The 22327-nt window shown below is 40.0% G+C and overlaps 1 protein-coding gene across 10 annotated transcripts in view; it reads left to right on the top strand.

Annotated features, from left to right (window-relative positions):
• The window catches only part of sycp2l (synaptonemal complex protein 2-like), a 67715-nt gene that overhangs the window by 10583 nt on the left and 34805 nt on the right, over nucleotides 1-22327 (top strand). The gene's annotated exons all lie outside the window — the stretch shown is intronic.

Raw genomic sequence — 22327 nt, 5'->3', positions numbered from 1 at the left:
AAAGCACCATTGTGTGGTGCTATTCACTGCCAAAAGAGTGACATGAATACCAAATGAGTCCCCCTCTCTCTCTCCAATTCATTTACCCTAGTTTTATTGGCATGACAAAAGCACATTTTGCATTGCCAAAGCATGCATAGGAGAAGTGAACATATACAACAGTGTAATTTGGAACAATATAGCTCTGTCTCTGGACTGAGAATTGGAGCATTATGCACGTCTATTGGCTGTTTGTTTCTGGATTGTGTTTGTCCCTCAGGTGATGGCACGATGCTACAAATTTTGCAGCAATAATTGCACATTTGGCTTTTTCGCCAAGAATGAAACAGTTTTTCGGTTGGGCTACAAATGTTAAATTGGGGAAACATATGATTAATTTTGGGGTAAAAGTGGTCTCTAATGTTTTGGTATTTTGGGTAGTCTGGGAGAGATCGAAACAGCGCTGCACTTCCTCACAGTGGGAGCAGATTCCCTCCTGTTGGGAGAGCCATATCTGTCTGCGCCGGCCTGTCTCTACGGCCAGACTGTGCTCGCTGAGTCTGTACATTGTCAATGTTTTCCTGAGTTTCACATCAGTCACTGTGCTCAGGTAGCTAGCCATGGTGTACTCTCGATTTAGTGCCGAATAACATTCTAATTTGTGTTGGTTGATGGTGTTTGTCCAATGGGTGACGTACTTGTTTCTCTGTGTGGGCCGAATGGTTGAGAGCAGTGTTGGGGAAAGTTACTTTTAAAAGTAATGCATTACAATATTGCATTACTCCTTAAAAAGTAATGCAGTATGTTACTTATGTGTTACTTTTTAAATATGAGCAGGGCTTGATTGGTTTTTAATATAAGAAGTTCTGTATAGCAAATGTGACGGACCTTTCACAAAAAGTGTAATGAATAAACCTCAGGTTGAAGGAAAAGTAAATTCACGTCTGTACAGTATAACACAGGAGAAGGTGGTTCAACACTCAGCAATTAAAAAAAAAAAAAAGGCCGATCTCAAAAAAAAAAAAACACCATCTCAAGCTGATGAGAGGTTTGGCACGATATGCAGCGGCACCGTCTCGGCCTCTGTCTGGCGCAGGGCCGGATTATCCATAGATGGGATTGGGCAAGTGCCCTGGGGTACCAGCCAATAGGGGGCATCAAGTCATTAAGATAATGACTAGACCTTTAAAATATTTTTCATGTTTTGCAAATATATTATTTTGCTGGAAGAGATGGAGATGCATACAAAATGAACAGTTAATGATATAATAAAGAATTGCGATTGGGTCAGGTCACAGCTTTGCCCCCTCCCCCCTGTTGGAGTGGATAGGCAGCATTGCGGTTGTGCGAAACATAAATTTAACAAAAAAAGAAAATATCATGACACATAGCCAGGGCTCTACAATGCGACCATTTTAGTCACATTTGCGACTGAAAAGTAATGCGTGCGACCTATCAAAAAATATTTAGGAGCACCTGTGCGACTAACCCGATCAACATATTGAATTTGAGCCCGGGGAGCTTCAAAGATGTCTACTTGCGTCTTTTTGCAGCGTTGAGTATTGTATCGCAGACACATGTTGATTCCTTGAATGCAATTCAGAATCCACTCAAAATACTGGAGTTTTGTTCATTGCTGAGTTATGCAAATCCTCAGCTGAGTTATACAAATCCTCTCGTTATAACAAGTGTAGACAGGGTGTAAATAAGAGATTCGTTGTGCAGTGTAGAGAGTTTCATTGATTATAATGGAGCTTTGTGAGATCGTGATGAACTGGAGTGAGTGACGGCTTTTAAAGGTTATTAAGCGAGTTTGCAAATGTGATATTAAATGAATACAACAGTTCAATAAACAAGTTAATATTAAGTGACATACATTGTATGACTTTAACAATATTGCCTGATTTTGCTCCATTTCTTCAACGAAGATGGTTTCAAACAGTCACAGCTGAGCCACTGCGCATCTCCAAGCGGTGTTTCGTTTATGAATGAACCTGCGATTTTATGAATGGATAATTGAATCACTAGATTCATTTAAAGACACTTGCTTTGTTCCTGAATGAATCAGCCATTCAAATGAATCAATTGAATGAATGATTCAGTGACTTGCCGCCACTTGCTGGCATTTTTATTTTTAAAGCGTCATTTCAGTTATTTAAATTTAAATCAAACAATAGTTCTGTATTCCAAATTTTATATTTAAAACCTTAATCTCACAACATTGTGAATTTAAAACATCCATGCCACCTCTGAGCCTCTCTAAATGTCTGTAAATTTATTAAAGCACTTTCACTTTAAGTGTGGTCACCCTAGGGCACTACACTGTTAATCCGGGCCTGGTCCGGCGCAGGTGAAATTATGCTGAAGGTGAGGTACAATTCATATTTCTTCATTAAATAACTTGTAAAGTAATTTGAAACTGTCTGTGAGACATAATTTCATAAACAGTCTGTGTGAATCACCGCGAGCGTGCTCTCTTTCCCTCTCAAAATGGCTTCAAATCACATTGCGTCTGCACTAAAGCGAGCTGCACAGTTGACACAGGAATTGTCACTTGCACAATCGAGGCAGTCTCGCATTGTCACTAAAGTTTATAAATCGCTCTTCTTGTAAATTCTTGCCAGTGTTTAACCGTTCAGTGTTTAACCATCACTCTATTTCTGTGTCATGTAGAGGGAAACCTTGAGTAGGAGAGTGCTCTAGTGTATTAGCCAATTGATTGATTGTAAATGTTGAAGAGGGTGGGGCTTAAACTGCATCCCTGTCTCACTCCACGTCTCTGAAGAAAAAATTGTTCTTTGGTTTCCAATTTTGACAGCACATTGACTGGTTGTGTACATGGATTTTACCAAATCATAGAATTTCCCCCCTATTCCACTGTCAGTGAGTTTTAGGTATAATCCTTCGTGCCAGATTGAGTCAAATGCTTTCTTGAAATCTATGAAACAAGTAAAAAATAAAATTGACGTACATATTTATCAATTAGTGTTTGTAGTGTAAAAATGTGATCAGAAGTTTGACATTTTGGAAGGAATCCAATTTGACATTTACTCAAGGCATTGTGTTTCATAAGGAAGTCTAAAAGTCTTCAGTTTAAGATGCTACAGAAAACCTTCCCCAGGTTACTGTTCACACAGATGCCTCGGTAGTTGGTTTTAAGTCTTGCGACCGACCCAGGATTTGAAAACCTCTGCTCTAAGGTGCTGCCTTATCTCTAGTGTGAGATGCTCTCTATCCTGTAGCTGGAGTCTGTGTGGCCAGCTCTTTCTGATAGCCGTCTTTCTCTGTCTGTAAACTTTTGACTTTCAGTATGAAGGCTGACAGTCTCTGTGTGATGTGCTCTGAGTTTAGCTGGAGTTCAGGGTGATGCTCCTGTTTGAGTACGGTTTCTCTGAGCTGCAACATCTCCAGTCTTGTGAAGTGCTCCTGCAGCACAGGTATAGATTTGAGAAGGTGGGATGAGGGGTCCTGGGCAGGGCTCTCTGCAGGGGTGGGCTTGAGATCTGGGCTACTGCTGTGTATTCTGCTCAGATGATAGACATTCAGATAAGGCTTTCTCTTGTTTCATTATTGCACTGTAGTAAGTCTGGAATGTTTTCAGATTTCCCTGTATCATGACTGTGCCATTCTTATATATGTTCCAGTTATCATTGTTGTCTGGGTCGCATGGTTCTGATTTTCACTTTCCAGCCATTACAGATGCCCTCTTTCTTTACAGAGGGGTAATGGTTGATGATGGCTTTATACCAGACGTTGGGATAATCAGTGAAGAAAATGAGATTGCAGTATTCTCCAGTATTAAATGAATCTGCAAAAAGGATTTCTGGGTTGTCTTTAAGAAGTTTCTACTTACAGTTTTTTTTCCTTGCAGAGTCTGTTGTGATGTCAGAGGGGCACTGTATGGGCACACAGTCTGTGCAGAGTGGGGAGTTAATTTGCATATGGCAGTGGGGTGACTGCATCTTCTCCTCTGATTGGTTATTTTCCTCTGACATTCCTCATTGTATCAATTCAAATGAGCCAGAATGTAGGGTAGTCATAGCTTTAGCTTTTTGTTTTAGCATTTTCAGTTTCAAAAGTTAAAGTCAATTTTAAATTGTATGTCCTTGTATTTGAAAATAAATATTGTCCACTGCAGTTAGTTGTACCAAAGACTATAGAATACCCAAGACGCGTCACTCGTATAGTTTTGAATGGGGAAAAATGCAACGCTCAATATGGCCGCTCAAACGCAGGAAGCCCCGCCTTCTGAATGAAAGAGCCAATCGGTAAAGTCAGCGCGTCACTTCAGCTGCCGTTTGCTATAGAAAGAGTCAGCGTTCTGAGACGTGCGCCGAGGACTGCGCATGCGCACTGGATGATCTAGCCTGAAAAATAAGCCTTTTATAACTCCATTTCAGCTAAAGAAACAACATTTATGATACAGTTGTTGACAGATTTCTTTGATTTCAAATATGAAATTTAATCGTAAGCTTAGTGAACAGTTTTGAAGAATTTGATGTTTCCCCATTCAAAGAGATGGGAGCTGCACTTGGATGCCCGAGAGGCGTTTCAAAGATGGCCGCTGAGTGACATGACTTGTCTTAAAGAGACTTTGTTTGTACTCGCTGCTTCTCGCTCTCTGAACTGTTGAGGTTTATCTTGAAGGATTGTCCTGTTTTTGAATTTCCCTCCGATTTTCCTGTAGGTCTGTGCTGCTAGAAACTGATCCTCTGCATCAAATATTAGGTATTATAAAAGTTTTTCTGATTTCTTTTGTGAAAGTTCAGTTCAGAATTGGATATTCTTTTAGATATTTAAAATTTTTGATCTAACTCGTCACAAAATAGCGAACATAAAGTAAATTCTAAGAGCTCATGCAGATCACTCACTCACTCCCTGACTGTGTAACATCAATGTTACCAAAGCAATACCGATAAATAAAATCTAGGAGAAACACACATACATGTCCATATTATACATATCCATATACATGTAGGTAAAAAAATTAAATGAATTAATACAAATAAATGATTAAATTAATACAGAGAGCAGTTATAAATGGAAAGGAGGGATCAGCCTTTTGTCCTTCATTTGATGGGATGAGGACACGCACTGCCAGGTGGATACACTTTTTTCCTTTTCTCCCAGAATATAACAGTTTGTATGAAGTTGCTTGTATGCTTAAATTCAGGTGAAACTAGAGCTATTTGTTTGAAATGGGCATCTCTGATGTGTTTATATTTGCTGCACTCCGTGAGGAAGTGCAGCTCGTCCTCTGAGTCCCTCAGTGCAGTGAGAACACAGTCAGAGCTCTCTGGCTCTCCAGCTCTGCTTGTGTTGGCCCGTCTCCACACACAGACTGTGCTTACTCAGGCGATACTTCGTCAGGAGCTTTCTCTGACCATAGTCTTTAATACTGCTCAGGTATGGCGCTAATTTATAATCAGATTTTATACTGTGGAAGTAAGTTAACTTCTTTACTTGAGTAACTTTTTGCTGGAAATCATGAATGTATTCTTCCTGAGTTATTTTTGTTTCTTTAATTTTTGAATACTTTAACTGAATTGTTGAATTGAGTTGATGTTTTTCCACTAAATAGTGAAAGGGGTCACTCTCTGGGTGTTTTTGCCGATAAGTGAAAGCACTGTGGTGGTAGCTATCTGTCGGCGTGTCTAAAAGATGGAACCAGAACTTTGCTGCTCTCTTCTGGATTTCAGAGAGCAGAGGGAATCTGCCCAGTTCTGCTCTGCAGCTGAGATTTGGGGCGTTTCTGCGAAAACAAACATCTTGGGAATTCACAGAATTCAAGGTGGAAAATTTCAACAGGGTTTTTGTCCCATGATTCATAGTTTAGTTTAAATTTGGGGCCCCAGATTTCACAGCCATAGAGAAGAATGGGTTTGATGCTATTGAGGATTTTCAGCCACAGTTTAATGGGTGGGTTGAATTTGAACAGGGGTCGTCTTACACTGTAAAAAGCCCTGCGTGCCTTATCCGTCAGATCTTTTATTGCAGTATTGAACCGTCCAGAGGCTGAGATGGTCAGACCCAAATAATTATAACAGGTGACATGATTAAGATTTGTTCCACTAATTGTGAACTCATTTTTTTGTCAGCAAGATGAGGCTTTTTCTGAAAGATCATGATTTTTTTTTTGACTTCTCCATGTTTATCGGTAAGGCCCAATCGTTCCTGTACTTTTCCAGATTGGAGAGACTTTGGTGCAGCCCCTCCTCATGAGGCGACAAGAGCAGAAGATCGTCCGCATACAGGAGGCATTTAATTTCTCTGCCCTCGAGGGTCAGACCAGGACAAGAGGACTTATCAAGTGCTGATGCCAGTTCATTAATATAGATATTAAATAGTCGGGCTGAGGCTGCAGCCTTGATGGACTCCTTTCGTTTGACTGAAATAATCCGTTCGTTTGTCATTGATTTTGACACAGCATTTGTTCCCGTTGTATATGTCCTTTATAATGTCCTATGTCCTTCCTCCTATTCCACTTCGGATAAGTTTTAGGAAAAGTCCATTGTGCCATACTGAATCGAAGGCTTTTTGGAAATCAATGAAGCAACCAAATATTTTTCCTTGTTTTGTCTGCTGAACGTATTTTTGTATGAGTGTGTAAATGTGATCTGATGTTCTTTTGGGCATAAATCCAATTCAGTTGTTTAGAATTGTGTTCTTGAATGAACTGAACTAATCTGTAATTAATAATAGAGCAGAATAGTTTTCCGAGGTTACTGCTGACTGTGGTGCCTCTAATTATTTGGGTCGTACTTCTCACCTAGTCTAAAAATTGGAGTTATTAGATTTTCTTTCCAGATTTCGGGAAAGTGTCCTGATTTTAGTGAGAGATTGAATAATTTCAGAATAGCATCTTTCAATTTGGAGCTGCTGTGTTTCAGCATCTCATATTTCATCCAAGCCACAGGATTTTTTTATTTTTAAGGGATTTTCATTTTGCTTATTAGTTCACTTAATGATATGGGTTTGTCTAAATGGTTTAGCTGCTCTTTAATAGTGAATTCAAGGTCATTTAGTTCGGAGGTCAGATGTTTTTGGGTAAGGGTAGGTTCATTTTGTGAATAGAGTTTTCTGAAATGTTCAGTCCAGATGTTTGGGTCGTGGATGGGAATGTTTAGCTTCTTTGGATTTATCTAAATTATTCCATAATTCCCAAAAAGAATTTTGATCGACTGCCTCCTCGATCTTGTTGAGCTTTATTTTCATGTGATCAGCTTTTTTCCGTATTAGCAGTGACTTGTGTATATTTTAAGTGTTTTTTTGATCTGTGGCTCGTGTTCATTGGTTTGCAGGGTCTCTGTGTTTTTTATTTGATAATGATCATAATTCTTTTCTTAGTTTTTGGCATTCTTTATCAAACCAACCAGCTTTAGCAATTTCTTTTTTACATCTGTAATGTTTTCTTTTTCTCAGGCTTTTCTGACCACTGTAGAGAAAATTGTAGTTAATTGTTCTGTTGCTAAATTTATGATTTTCTTCTCCAAGTCAGTAGAAATGAGTCTGTGCAGTGCTGTGGAGCTCTGCTTCATACTGGGTAGGACTGTCTTTACTCCATATAAATTTGGAGGGGAGTGGGTACAGTTTAACCTTCTGCTCTGAAGTGGGGCAAAAAAGTATTTAGTCAGCCAACAATTGTGCAAATTCTCCCACTTAAAAAGATGAGAGAGGCCTGTAATTTTCATCATAGGTATACCTCAACTATGAGAGACAAAATGAGAAAAAATTCAGAAAATCACATTGTAGGATTTTTAAAGAATTAATTGGTTAATTCCTCGGTAAAATAAGTATTTGGTCACCTACAAACAAGCAAGATTTCTGGCTCTCACAGACCTGTAACTACTTCTTTAAGAGGCTCCTCTGTCCTCCACTCGTTACCTGTATTAATGGCATCTGTTTGAACTCGTTATCAGTATAAAAGACACCCGTCCACAACCTCAAACAGTCCAACTCGAAACTCCACCATGGCCAAGACCAAAGAGCTGTCAAAGGACACCAGAAACAAAATTGTAGACCTGCACCAGGCTGGGAAGACTGAATCTGCAATAGGTAAGCAGCTTGGTGTGAGGAAATCAACTGTGGGAGCAATTGTTAGAAAATGGAAGACATACAAGACCATTGATAATCTCCCTCGATCTGGGACTCCACGTGAGATCTCACCCTGTGGGGTCAAAATGATCACAAGAACTGTGAGCAAAAATCCCAGAACCACACGGGGGACCTAGTGAATGACCTGCAGAGAGCTGGGACCAAAGTAACAAAGGCTACCATCAGTAACGCACTGTGCCGCCAGGGACTCAATGCCAGACGTGTCCCCCTGCTTAAGCCAGTACATGTCCGGGCCCGTCTGAAGTTTGCTAGAGAGCATTTGGATGATCCAGAAGAGGATTGGGAGAATGTCATATGGTCAGATGAAACCAAAATAGAACTTTTTGGTAAAAACTCAACTTGTCGTGTTTGGAGGAGAAAGAATGCTGAGTTGCATCCAAAGAACACCATACCTACTGTGAAGCATGGGGGTGGAAACATCATGCTTTGGGGCTGTTTTTCTGCAAAGGGACCAGGACGACTGATCCGTGTAAACGAAAGAATGAATGGAGCCATGTATCGTGAGATTTTTAGTGAAAACCTCCTTCCATCAGCAAGGGCATTGAAGATGAAACGTGGCTGGGTCTTTCAGCATGACAATGATCCCAAACACACCACCCAGGCAACGAAGGAGTGGCTTTGTAAGAAGCATTTCAAGGTCCTGGAGTGGCCTAGCCAGTCTCCAGATCTCAACCCCATCGAAAATCTTTGGAGGGAGTTGAAAGTCTGTGTTGCCCAGCGACAGCCCCAAAACATTACTGCTCTAGAGGAGATCTGAATGGAGGAATGGGCCAAAATACCAGCAACAGTGTGTGAAAACCTTGTGAAGACTTACAGAAAATGTTTGACCTCTGTCATTGCCAACAAGGGGTATATAACAAAGTATTGAGATGAAATTTTGTTATTGACCAAATACTTATTTTCCACCATAATTTGCAAATAAATACTTTACAAATCCTACAATGTGATTTTCTGGATTTTTCTTTTTTTTCTTTCTCATTTTGTCTCTCATAGTTGAGGTATACCTATGATGAAAATTACAGGCCTCTCTCATCTTTTTAAGTGGGAGAACTTGCACAATTGGTGGCTGACTAAATACTTTGTTGCCCCACTGTAGGTACAGGTCCTCATCTAAACACAAAATCTCTTTTTTTTTTTTTAAAGTTTTATCCATATGTGTTTTTCCTTTTTTTACAGGCTGAATATACTGCCACGGATTGTCTTTGAACCAAACTATGATTCCTCCTGAATCTCTTCCGTTTTTAACATTAGGCTGTTTGATTGAGGGTATATGTAGCTCTCTTGGAGGGGTGTAGGATTTGGAGTCTAAACAACTCCATGTCTCAAGTAATATAATTATATCTGAACTATATACAATATTAACAAAATCAGAGTTGGTAATTTTCTCCCCAAAAGCTGAAGAGAACATCCCTCGACTATTGTAATATGTTGTTTTAAAGGGGTGGTTGATTGCGATTTCTTTTTTTTTTTTTTTAACGTTAGTTGGTGTGTAATGTTGCTGTTTGAGCATAAACAATATCTGCAAAGTTGCAGCGCTGAAAGTTAAATGCAAACAGCGATCTAGTCTTTTAAAATTCTGGAAATTTAATGCCTACAAAAACGGTTGGTAAGGGACTACAACAAACTACTTCCCGGGTCCGATACATCAGGGACCCAGATAAACTCCGCCCTCGGGAACATGTAACGAAGGGGGCGAGGCCATGCTGCGCTGCTTTAAAGAGGAAGAGAAATCTAGGGGTGCACAAAAATCTATTCATATATGAATCGCGATTCTGTCTTCTAACGATTCTAATTGGATTCACAAGTTTCAAAATCAATGTTCTAAAGCAGCGGTTCTTAATACTGTTCCTAGTGTGTGTCTGTCTGTCTGTCTGTCTGTCTGAGGTGGGAAGAGTGGAGCCTGTTAGAGGGGACGAGAAAACCTTTTTTTTTTTTTAGGCGCACGCGGCTTCTGTCACGTGACGGCATGGCGTCTGATCCTGTACACGTAAACCCTCATCTGTCGATGCGAAATGGGTGCAGGTGTGTGCCTGAGCCCGGCATTAGTGTAGAGGAGGTACTTGTGGTGGTGGGAGAATTGGTTGGTTTTGAGAACATTCTTTCAGCATCACGAATGAATAAGGCTACTGTAGTGTTTTTGAAAATGGAACAGTTAGTGAATCAGTTGACGGAGAGCGGAATTTGGATTAAAGAAATGTTTGTGCCGGTGACTCCTTTAGTGGCTCCGGCTACTAAAGTAACAATATTCAACGCTTTTCTTGCCCGCAAAAAAATGTGGATAATTAACAACAGGTGACTGTCGAGTCAACAGGGAATGGATCATTTAAAGACAACGATAATACTGACACTGTGGAAATTATAAAGGCACTACAAAAAGTGACAGAGAAGCGAAGGTCTTCTGTGGGAGTCACTGAGCAGCATAATGAGGTAAGTGAAAGCGATGATGTTGAGGGTAGAGAGAAAGCTGGATGTAGTTATGCTGTTATTGGACATTCAAGTAATGAAACTGAAGATGTTGAGAATGTGACTCGGATAGATGCACAAGCAATAGAGGAAGGATCAGTAGATGAGTTGGATAGAATGTCTCAATATACTGATGATGGCATGAAAGATGATGAACAATGGTCTGAAGGAGCAGAGAGCTTAAAAGAGATGAAAGAAGATTTGTATACTGTAGCACAAATCAGTGGTTTTCTTGATGAAACGAAGGGAAAAAAAGTTGAAGTGAGGTGTTTTTTTGTTTTTTTTCCCGGATTTGGACAAGTTTATAGAATCTGTCATGTGGGCAAGGAGACATAGTAATCATGACAATTAGTGCTGGGCGGTATACCGGTTCATACCGAATACCGGTGTTTATTTTTCTTATGATATGAATTTTTAAAATACCGCAATACCGGTGTCATTTAAATAACGTTCGGAACACGACATGTTTGAGAGGGGTTTCTTTTCACTATTGCATTGTGGCAAGAACACAGCAGTATGTGTTACTAAGCGTGAAAGTTCTGAAGCTGTAAACTAGTTGAACGTGATGACACAGAACTTATCCACAATATCCACCGCCCGCTGCCATCAGCTCCCGCGTCTCACACACGCGCGCGACTATAGCACTATATTTAGCAACTTTCAGACCCTTTTAGCGGCTTTTTTTACATAGAACATACAAACTGACAAACCTAGTGACTTTTTTGGATGAACCTTAGCTATGGTTCAGTTGGAAGATGTCTCCAGTGCTGCCCCGTGAGTGCGAGATCTGACTCCCAGCGCAGTGTTGCCTCTCTCGGCGTCTGTTCTGTGCAGCGAGCGGCAGAGAAGCACCGCTATCAGCTGGCCGTACCGCAGCAGATTCGTCAATAAATGAGTACAAAACAGCGTTTCCAAGCACCTGCCGCTAACTGACTGTTTGGAATTATAAATATGAGCATAGTTAGTATGTTAATATTATGCACTTTTTTTGTTTGTTTTTTTTTTTTTTTTTTTTTAGTTTGTTACTCAGACGCAGGCAGTGCACTGCATGAGACAAAAAAGTAATATAGCCAAAACCACCGCATAGCCACTCTTTAGTGTAACATTAGATGCATGTTGATTTTATCAGACGATGTCGCGATTATAAATGAGAGTGACTCCTGGTTAACATGTAGGCTATTAATGAGTCGTGTTTAGTCACTATTTAGTGTGGAATTTTTCTACAATATTCGCTCATCATGACAGTAAAATAGGGCATTCTATCAACTGAGTCAATCAACTGCAGTTTTTCCTCCCTCAATCAGTACAAAATGTGGTTAACACCTGGTCATGCATGAAAAAAATAAATACCGTCATATACCGTGAAACCGTTATAATTTTGAAAAATACCGTGATATAAATTTTTGGTCATACCGCCCAGCACTAACAATTATCACAGCAGAAGCGTTTTAGACTAAAGAAACACATTACTGTAATCAGACAAAAAGGTACGACTGGAAAAACTGGGTTAAAGAGGGAGGAAAAAACTAGCTAGTCACCATGGCTAATTTGTTTTTTTTCTTGTCTGTTTTCTATCTCTTTTTTTTCCTATGGAGAGGTTACGGGTGGGATCCCTGAATGTTAATGGGATGAGGGATAGGAGGAAGGCAGAAACAATTATAGAATTTATTAGGTTGAAAAATCTAAATGTAACTTTCTTGCAAGAGACTCATAGTGATGTGAATAATGAGATTGATTGGCGAATGTGGTGTGGTGATGAGTGTATTTTTTTTCTCATGGGACTAATTTGAGTGCTGGAGTTGCTATTGTTTTCTCTCCAACTGCCAAAGTTAAAATCATTTCTAAACAAGAACTTGAACCCGGACGATTATTGGTAGTTGGAGTTGAACTTAATGGCCTTTTGGTTGTTTTTGTTAATATTTATGCACCAAATGGTGGTTTTGGTAGGACACATGTTTTTAAAAAATTGGAGCTTTTCTTAAAACAAAAACAATTAGAAGATTTGATTATTTTAGGAGGGGACTGGAACTGTACACTTGATCCTTCTTTGGACAGGAATGGAGAGGAACCAAATTTCAATTCACCTGCTGTTTTAGCTAATATTTTAGAGTCTTTTGAATTTAGGGATATTTGGAGAGAAAATAATGTTTTGGTAAAACAATTTACTTGGGTAAAGGTGAATGAGGGAAGAATTGTACATATCAAATAGCATGAAAAGCAGAGTTATACAGCTATTATCCCCACACATTTTTCTGATCATAAGCTTATTACTGTTGATTGCACATTGATATCTAGAAGTAATAGGAGTTCTTATTGGCATTTTAATGTAAAGTTACTGCAAGACAAAAGTTTTTGTGAATCTTTTAAACATGTTTGGGAAACATGGAAAAGTGAAAAAAACAGGTATGAAAATGTTATTCTTTGGTGGGAAATTGGAAAAAACACGAGAATTGTCAACAATATGAGCATTATTCAACTTTGTGTTTGAAACAGACTGTGGAGTGTCTTGAAAAAGAAATTCTAATTATTGAAGAAAATATGAGAGAACCTTCTGTTAATTTAAAAGTCTGGTCTGATAAGAAATCCAAAGTTGAGTTCTTTTTTTTTTTTTTTTTTTTTTTAAATGAAAAAGTAAAAGGTGCTCTTGTGAGAAGTAGGTTTTTATCAGTAAAAGATATGGATGGTCCTACTACTATTTTTTTTTTTTTTTTTTTTTTAACTTGGAGCACAAAAGTGTACAAGGAAAAAAGATGTATAGTTTGAAGAATAGTCATGGTTGTGACACAAGTGATCCCATAGAAATGCGTAGATTGGTAGTGGGTTTTTATTCCAAGTTATTTTCGACTGAGAACACCGATGAGAGGAGCCAAAATGAACTCTTGGAAAAATCTTCTTCTTTTAACCACTGAGGACAAACAAACTTTGGACTCTGCAATTACCTTTGGTGAATTAAGTGCTGCAGTTTCAGGACTTGCTTCAGGTCGTACTCCAGGTATAGATGGACTTCCTGGCGAGTTCTATAAGCACTTTTGGACCTTAATTGGAACTGATCTCTATGAAGTTCTACAAGAAGTTTTTTTGTGTAGGTTTGCTTCCTAAAAGCTGTCAAAGAGCAGTTTTAACATTACTTCCCAAGAAAGGTGATCTTACTTTATTAAAAAATTGGAGACCAGTTGCTATTCTTTGTTCCAAATATAAACTAATAGCAAAGTGTTTGGCTAGTAGGTTAAATAAAGTGTTGCACACAATTATACACAAAGATCAATCCTATTGTATAAAAGAAAGATGTATTAGTGATAATTTGCATTTAGTACGTGATGTTATTGATTTTGCCTTTTAAAACTTCTATCTTTAGATCAGGAAAAGGCTTTTGATTGAGTTGATCATTTTCGTTTTAAAGGCTTTTGGGTTTGGAGAATTTTCTTGCAATGATAAAATTGTTGTACAATGATGCCACATGCATGGTAAAAATGGCTGGTGGACTGAGTGTTCCTATTAAAGTACAGAGGGGCATAAGACAGGGATGCCCTCTCTCAGGTCAGCTTTATAGTTTGGCTATTGAACCTCTCCTTTGTAAACTGAGAGAGAAGTTAATGGGGTTACAGATAAATGCTTTAAATTGTAATGACTGTGTAAAAGTCTCAGCATATGCTGATGATATCACTGTTATTTTAAGAACTGAAAACGATGTTCAAGTTATTATAGATATTTTGAAGAGTTATGGGAAAGCTTCAACTGCCAAAGTAAATTGGGACAAAAGTGATGCCCTATGGTGTGGTTTAGTTTCTAGTAGTCCGAGACTTCCAGGTAGATTACAGTGGGGTTTTTCTGGGCTAAAGTATCTGGGGGTATTCTTAGGAAAAGAAGAATTTAAGAGGCTCAATTGGGAGGGTTTGGTGGACAAGTTGCGTGCTCGGTTGTCTCGCTGGCATTGGCTGCTCCCCCAGCTATCGTACAGGGGAAGGGTTCTAGTCTGCAACAATCTGGTAGCCTCATCTTTGTGGCACAAAATGACTGTCTTAGAACCTCCTAAGGAACTGGTGGAAAATGTTCAAAAGCATCTAGTGATTTTTTTCTGGTCTGGTCAACATTGGCTAAAAGCATCTGTTATATCTGCCCAGACAAGGAGGTCGTGGATTGGTGGACATTAATAGCTGAATAAAAGCTTTTCGACTACAGACAGCAAAAAGGCTACTTTATGGAAAAGATGTAAGCTGGGCTGGAGTAGCTTGTTCCCTTCTAAGAAAAGCGGGCGGCATGGGGCTACACCGGCACCTTTTCTTAATGGGCACTGAAAGTGTTAATTTATCTGGACTGACACCTTTTTATCGTTCAATGTTGAAAGCCTGGGAAATTTTAAGTAAGTCAAGAAACCTTAAAGATGTGCAAGGCCCTTGAATGAGAGAAGGGTGAGGATTGCTTTAAGGAACTTTAACATCTCGGCCTCGCGGATGAATAAAGCCGTCGTTGTTTTTGTTTTTTAAAATCCGATTCACTGGTTAAGTTGACTGTGAGCGGAATTTGGGTAAAGGAAACGTTTGTTACGGTTACCCCGCTTTCCGCTCCAGCTATGAAAATTACAATTTGAAATGTCCCACCGTTTATAACTAATGAGACGGTCACGAAAGAATTGCAGAGGTTTGGAAAGATCACAGGGCCGGTAAGAATGATTCCTCTTCGACGTAAAAATACCGCGTTGAAACATGTTCTTTCTTTTAGGCATCAAATATGTTTCTGAACTCTCCGGAACGCACTTTGGAAGCGTCTTTCCGTGTAATTCATGGAGAGAACTCGTACATGGTTCATGCCAGTACTGGTAGTCTGAAGTGTTTTGAATGCGGAGATTTGGGTCATCAACGCTTTGCATGCCCCCATAAAGATGAGCAGCGTGCGGCCAAATCTCGTGATGACATAAACAACAATGATCAACAAACAAGAGATAGTGAAGAACAGCAAGACGAGGAGCTAGAAGGGAGAACAGCAAGAGGTGAGTGAGACTAATGCAATTGTTTCAAGTGAGGAGCAACCTGGTTGTAGTTCTGTTTCTGGAAGTGTTAAAGTAGTTATTGATAAGAGTGAGGCCAAGAGTGGTGTGGAAGATGTGTGTAAAGTTAGGGATGAGGTACAGGCTGAAAGTGTAGAGGACAATATGGCTGATGAGATGGATGTCTTATCCCAGTGTACTGATGATGGAATAAGAGATGATCAGTGGTCAGATTTTTCAAAAGGAACTGATGAAGATATGTATACTGTGGAACAAATTAACTCTCTTTTCTGGACAAAACTAAAGGAAAAGTAGGTGTTGAAATAGGTGTTTTTGTTTGTTTTTTCCCTGACATTGACAAGTTTATTTCTTCTGTGATGTGGGCTAGGAAAGTGAGTAGTCTTGAGGAGCTTTCACAACAGAAGCGGTTTTGTCTTAAGAAACCTATTACTGTTCTTAGACGAGGAAAAAAGACAGGGAAAACGAGGGGAAAAACTAAATCACAATGGCTTGTTTTTCTTCTTTCTGCTTTTTCTTCCTTCTATTCCCTTTGCTTATGGAGATCTTGCGGGTGGGATCAATCAATGTCAATGGAATGAGGGATGGGAGAAATAACTTTTTACGACGGATAGATTTGGGTGTTGTTGTTCTGCAAGAAACTCATAGTAGTCAAAATAATGAGGTTGATTGTGGATTTTAGTGGAAAGGAGAGACAATTCTTAGCCATGGGACTAATTTAAGTGCAGGAGTGGCTGTGCTTTTTTCCCCTACTTTTAAAGTTAAAAATTTTTGAAAAAAATGAAGAGGTGCCAGACTGCCAGGGAGGTTCTTGGTTGTAAGGGCTGAAATTAGGAATTTTTCATTTATGTTTGTGAACATCTATGCCCCTAACAATGGCGCAGACAGAGTACAGTTTTTCACCAAATTAGGAAATATTTTAAAACAACAGCAGGATGGTGATGTTATTGTATTGGGTGGAGATTGGAACTGTACGTTAGACTTTACAAAAGACCGGAATGGAGAAGAGCCTCTGTAACACAGTTCGTAGATCGGGAAGAAGGAGGCGGGAACCGGCGAACATTCAAACAAAGTTTTAATAAAATAAACAAACATCAAAGTAAAGCGGCAGCCCCTCACGGACGACTGCCGCACATAAAATACAAAATAAACGTCCAGGCCTGGTCCTCTCTCGTCTTCCACTGTCGTCACTCCTCCTTTTATCCTTCCGGAGCTCCTCCGTGGGACTCGAGACCGGCGAGTGGCGCAGGTGTCGCTCATCATCATTAACTCCACCGGCCTCGCTCCGTTCCCACGGCTCTCGGCCCCGCCCCACTCGCCACATACCCCCATCGCCCCTCGCAGGCCGGGGGGTACTCCCGAGACTGCGCTCTACTCCCCCTTCCTGGGGAGCCGATCACGGCGGCCGCGGCGTACCTGGGTGTAAGGACAGACGATGCGAGAGAAAAGGAGATGGAAGGATGAGGAGAGACAGAGACGAGAGAGGGAAGAGAGGGAAAAAAAAATAAATAAATAAAATTCTCGGTCCGGTTCCCAGACACACTGCTGCTCGGTCCTCAACCAGGCTTTCACTCGCGGAGCCATGCGATGGTACTGGACCTCTTTGGTGGACTGCTCTGCTCCTCCGCCTCCTGGCGGATGGCGATGGCTCCTCCGGTCGAGGGCAGCTGGTAGCTCCTCCCCCGTTCCCTGCTCCTCCCCAAACATGGCGGATGGCAGCAGGCTCCGGCCTCCTGGCGAACGGCTCCGACTCCTCCGCTCCCTCTTGGACGGCAGCCACCCCTCCTCGACCCCGGAGCACGGCAGCGAGCCTTCCGTCCCACCTGTTCTTCCATTGCTCCAGCACCACCGCCTCGGACAGCCACTGGCGGTCTTTGCTCCTTCGTGCTGCCCGACCTCGTCAGCACCGCGATCTCCCTCAGCGGCGAGGGCTCTTCTGACAGCATGTCCCTCCTTCCTCCCGGGTTTCGGCACCAATGTAACGCAGTTCGTAGATCGGGAAGAAGGAGGCGGGAACCGGCGAACATTCAAACAAAGTTTTAATAAAATAAACAAACATCAAAGTAAAGCGGCAGCCCCTCACGGACGACTGCCGCACATAAAATACAAAATAAACGTCCAGGCCTGGTCCTCTCTCGTCTTCCACTGTCGTCACTCCTCCTTTTATCCTTCCGGAGCTCCTCCGTGGGACTCGAGACCGGCGAGTGGCGCAGGTGTCGCTCATTATCATTAACTCCACCGGCCTCGCTCCGTTCCCACGGCTCTCGGCCCCGCCCCACTCGCCACAGCCTCATTCAGTCAACTTTGTGTTTAGTTAATATTATAAAAAATCTTAATTTTTCAGATGTATGGAGAGAGCATAATCTTTCAGAGCAGCAGCATACTTGGATGAAAATTAGTAATGGTAGGGTTTTTGGGGCACGTTTGGATAGATTTTATATATCACAAAATGGGAGAAATAAAGTTAATACAGCTATTATTCCTACTACCCTTTTCCGAGTGTATTTTAACTGAAAGAACTCATAAGAGCTATTATTAGCATTTTAATGTTAAGCTTCTGGAAGATAAACAATTTTGTGAGAAATTTAAACTTTTTTTGGGAGACCTGGAAAAGTGATAAATGCTCTTTTTAAAATATTGAGTGGTGGGAAGTTGGTAAAGTGCACAAGGAGTTTTTGTCAGCAATATACATCTCATTCTTCGTTGGCTTTGAAAAAGACATTAGAGTGGTTGGAAAAAGAGATTACTGACATTGAAAGGAGCATGAATGATAATGATGCTCAATCTACAAGAACTGTGGACTAAAAAGAAAAATCAGTTGAGCTATTTTTTTAAATGGAAAAAGTTAAAGGAGCTCTGGTAAGAAGTCGGTTTTTAACAATATGGGACATGGATGGACCTTATTTCTTTTAATTTGGAGCGAAAAGCAGGACAAGAAAAACAGATGCATGCTTTAAAGGACAACGATGGACATAACACTTCAGACCCTGTAGTAATGCGCAAACTTGCTGTGGATTTTTATATTGGTTTATATTCTGCTGAGAATTCAGATCAGCAGTGTAGAAGTCAACTGCTAAAGGATCTTCCTGTTCTATCTTTGCAACATAAGCAATCTTTAGAGGCTGACATCTCTTTTGAGGAGGTAACCGCTGCTGTTATGGGACTTTCCTTAGGACGAGCGCCAGGATTACCTGCAGATTTTTATACGTTTTTTTGGAATATTATTAGAAATGATTATTTTGAGGTACTCCAAAAAAGCGTCAGTGAAGAAACTCTTCCTTTTGAGTTTTAACGTTACTCCCTAAAAAAGGTGACATTACTTTAAGGAATTGGAGACCTGTAGCAATTTTATGTTCTGATTATAATTTTTCTAAATGTCTGGCCAACAGGGTAGATGGTGTATTGCACTCAATTATACATATAGATCAGTCATACTGTATAAAAAAAAATAGATCTATCACAGATAATTTACATTTGGTTCGAGATATGTTTGTTGCCTCCTATAATATCAATGTAGGTTTTCTGTCATTAGATCAGGAAAAGGCCTTTGACAGAGTGGATCACACTTTTCTTCTTGATACTTTTAAAGGCCTTTGGTTTTGGGGACAATTTTATTTCTAAAATGGAACTGTTATATGCCGGGGTCTCATGTATGATTAAAGTAGCTGGTGGCCTCAGTGTTCCTGTAAAAGTACATAGAGGCATTAAACTAGGCTGTCCTCTTTCGGGTCAGCTTTACAGTTTAGTTATTGAGCCTTTGCTGTGTAGGCTGAGAATACAACTAACTGGTTTAGAGGTTAATACAATGAAAAGGCTTTGGAATATCATGGAAAAGCATCTTCTGCTAAAGTTAACTGACAAAAAGTGATGCTCTGTGGTGTGGCCAAAATTTTATTAGTCCTTCATTACCTGGTGGTTTACAGTGGGGGAGAGCAGGTTTTAAATATCTACAGGTATTTATAGGGACAGAAGAATATAGAAAAAAAAATTGGGAGGGCCTAGTGGAGAAAGTGTGCGCTCCATTGTCTCACTGGAAATGGTTGCTACCCCTGTTGTCCTATAGGGGGAGGACACTGATCTGTAACAACCTGGTCGCATCATCTTTGTGGCATAAAATGATGATTCTAGAACCTCCAGAAGACCTAGTTAGAGGAATTCAGCAACGGATGGTCAATTTCTTCTGGTCAGGACAACATTGGCTGAAGGCTTCGGTGCTGTATTTGCCATTACAGGAAGGCGGACAAGGGATGGTTGACATCAGATCCAGAGTCACAGCTTTTCGACTTCAAACGGCTCAAGAGACTCTTACATGGGGAGGATGTGAGCTGGGCTGGGGCAGCCTGTGCCCTCCTGAGGAGAGCGGGCAGCATGGGATTTGATCGCCACTCGTTTCTTATGGACATTGAAAAACTAGACCTGACAGGATTGACATCTTTTTACAGGTCGATGCTAAGATCATGGATAACTTTTAGATTCTCTCGGGAGCCAAATGGTGTGAAGGGTCTTTGGTTGAAGGAAGAACCATTGTTTTTTTTAATTCTGCACTGGATTTGGACATTTTTAATTCAGTGTCCCTGAGGAAAGCACTGTGGTTGGCAAAAATGACTAAAATTGGACAAAGCTGGGCATGAGATCAGTTCAGGTGGTGGAGAGATTTTTGACTCGAATAACTGAGTTTTTACCACCAGACTATAGACTATCCTTAGAGAAATGTGTTGGGGAGGAAGAGATTTCTGTCTTCCCGGAGCTGAATTTCTCAGCTGATATGAGAACTTGGTTGGAAATGGACAATGGGTTGCTTTCTTTTAAGTAGGGCTGGGCAAAAAAAATCGATTTTTCGATTAATCGTTTTTTTTTTTTTTTTTTAATGACATCGATTCTCAAAAGCCGCTAATCGATCTTTTCCGGTATTTATTTCAGCATGCATTTAAAACAAGATCTGATTAATGTGATTCTTATCATTAGTCTTCTCCACTAGATGTCACCCTTATTTACTGATGCGCGATGTTACAACAGAAAGCCTGTCATTCATTCAGTGCTTATGGCGGAGAAACTGTTGATGAGAGAAGAAAGCCATGCGCGTGATTTCGTAATGCCCAGGTGAAATGAAGCATTTGATATCAAGCATAAGGCGCCATGATTTCCGCAATGAATGAATGGTGGATGGCGTGACGCACTTTTGCTTACTACACACATATGCGGACAACACTCGCGGTGTTTTCATCTTCTGCTGTCTCACTATATGATGATATTAACACACTGCTGCTCAGAGTCATTTCATTAGCATTTTACAGTTTAATTTGAGAAAACTACCGTCATATAACATGATACACAGCAGCTGCAAGTTCCTCACGGCAACCTGTCAAAAAAGTTTAGTTTAACGTTAAGCGCAGTCTTAAGACTCAATGCTACTACTAATAAATATTAATAAATCTTTATTTTTAAAGGAATAATCCTATTTGTTTTCTTTTTAATTTTAACAGTAAACCTCTGTTGTGCAGCACTTTGTTTGCAAAAAAATAAAAGGGTTTAATTTTCATTTGATAAGGATAAATTAAATGTTTTATGCCTTCATCTGATTACCAGAAAAATTAAGAACATTTTATAGGGCTCTATTATTGTTTAAGAAAGGACCCTATACAAAAAAAGAATGGGTTTAAAATACAGACCTGTGGGTCTTAATTTCTTTTTATTAATTCACCATTTGTAAACTGCGTCTACTGTTCATGTTTTAGAAATATCAATAGCTTTTGTCTTAACTATATTCACTGAATGTAATCAACAAAATATCGATAATCGAATCGAGAGCTTTCGAATCTAAATCGAATCGAATCGGGACATCTGAATCGATACCCAGCCCTACTTTTAAAACACCTCAGCTGGGACTTTTTAGCAATTCTGGAAAGAAAGCTATTTATGTACTGTGTGTGAAGGTGTCACATTTTCAACTTCAGAGCGTGAGGGAGTCTAAATGGCAAGAGAACTTTGGGTGAAGTACCTCCCCCAAAGGCTGCTGGAGGACCTTGTACAAACCTCCTATTGAGAAAAGAACTGGAGATTTGCAGTGGAGGATTGTGAAAGGTATAATGGCCACGAACAGACACAGAGTGCACCTTGATCCACAGGTAGGGGAGGGTTTTATGTTTTGTGGTATATCAGAAACAGCTTCTCACATTTTTTTTTTAATTGTGTGAGGTTACAACAGTTATTTTATAAATTGGAGGAGTGGTGTGAAACACTTGGGGAGGTTTTTACACCTGAATTGTTTATTTATGGACCAAAGTACAGTAGAAGTAGAAGGGAGAGTCATGTCTTATTAAATTTATTTGGGCAAGCCAAGATGGCTATATGGTTGTCAAGAAAAAGTAAATTGACCGATAGGGGCTCAACTGATGCTATTCTAATTTTAAAGGGATTAATAAAATCTCGCATTAGATTATAGTTATTACAAGTTGGTAAATTTGCAGATGTTCAAACACATGTCAGTTTTGTAGTTTTACGTTTGTATCTGTATGGTTTTTTTACACATCTATTTTTATCTCTAGGGTGTGGGGTATTTTTTTTTTTTTCTTTTCTTAACTCATGATGTATCTGTGAATTTGTAAACTTTTATTACAAAAAAAAAAAAGAGATCACACTCGCTCACTCTGTTTCATAGAGAGGACCGCAGGCACTTAGGAGGCTATAGTTCTCGCCCTGGAACTTTGGTCAGAACGTAGGCCAGGAGGCAGGAATCAATTTGAACGGTTTACTGAATTTTCTTCAGCA

This window comes from Onychostoma macrolepis, chromosome 24 (genome assembly GCF_012432095.1).
Source record: "Onychostoma macrolepis isolate SWU-2019 chromosome 24, ASM1243209v1, whole genome shotgun sequence".
In the NCBI taxonomy this organism is placed as follows: Eukaryota; Metazoa; Chordata; class Actinopteri; order Cypriniformes; family Cyprinidae; genus Onychostoma; species Onychostoma macrolepis.
The sequence above is the reverse complement of the archived record's forward strand: the minus strand, read 5'-3'. Positions and strand labels throughout refer to the sequence as shown.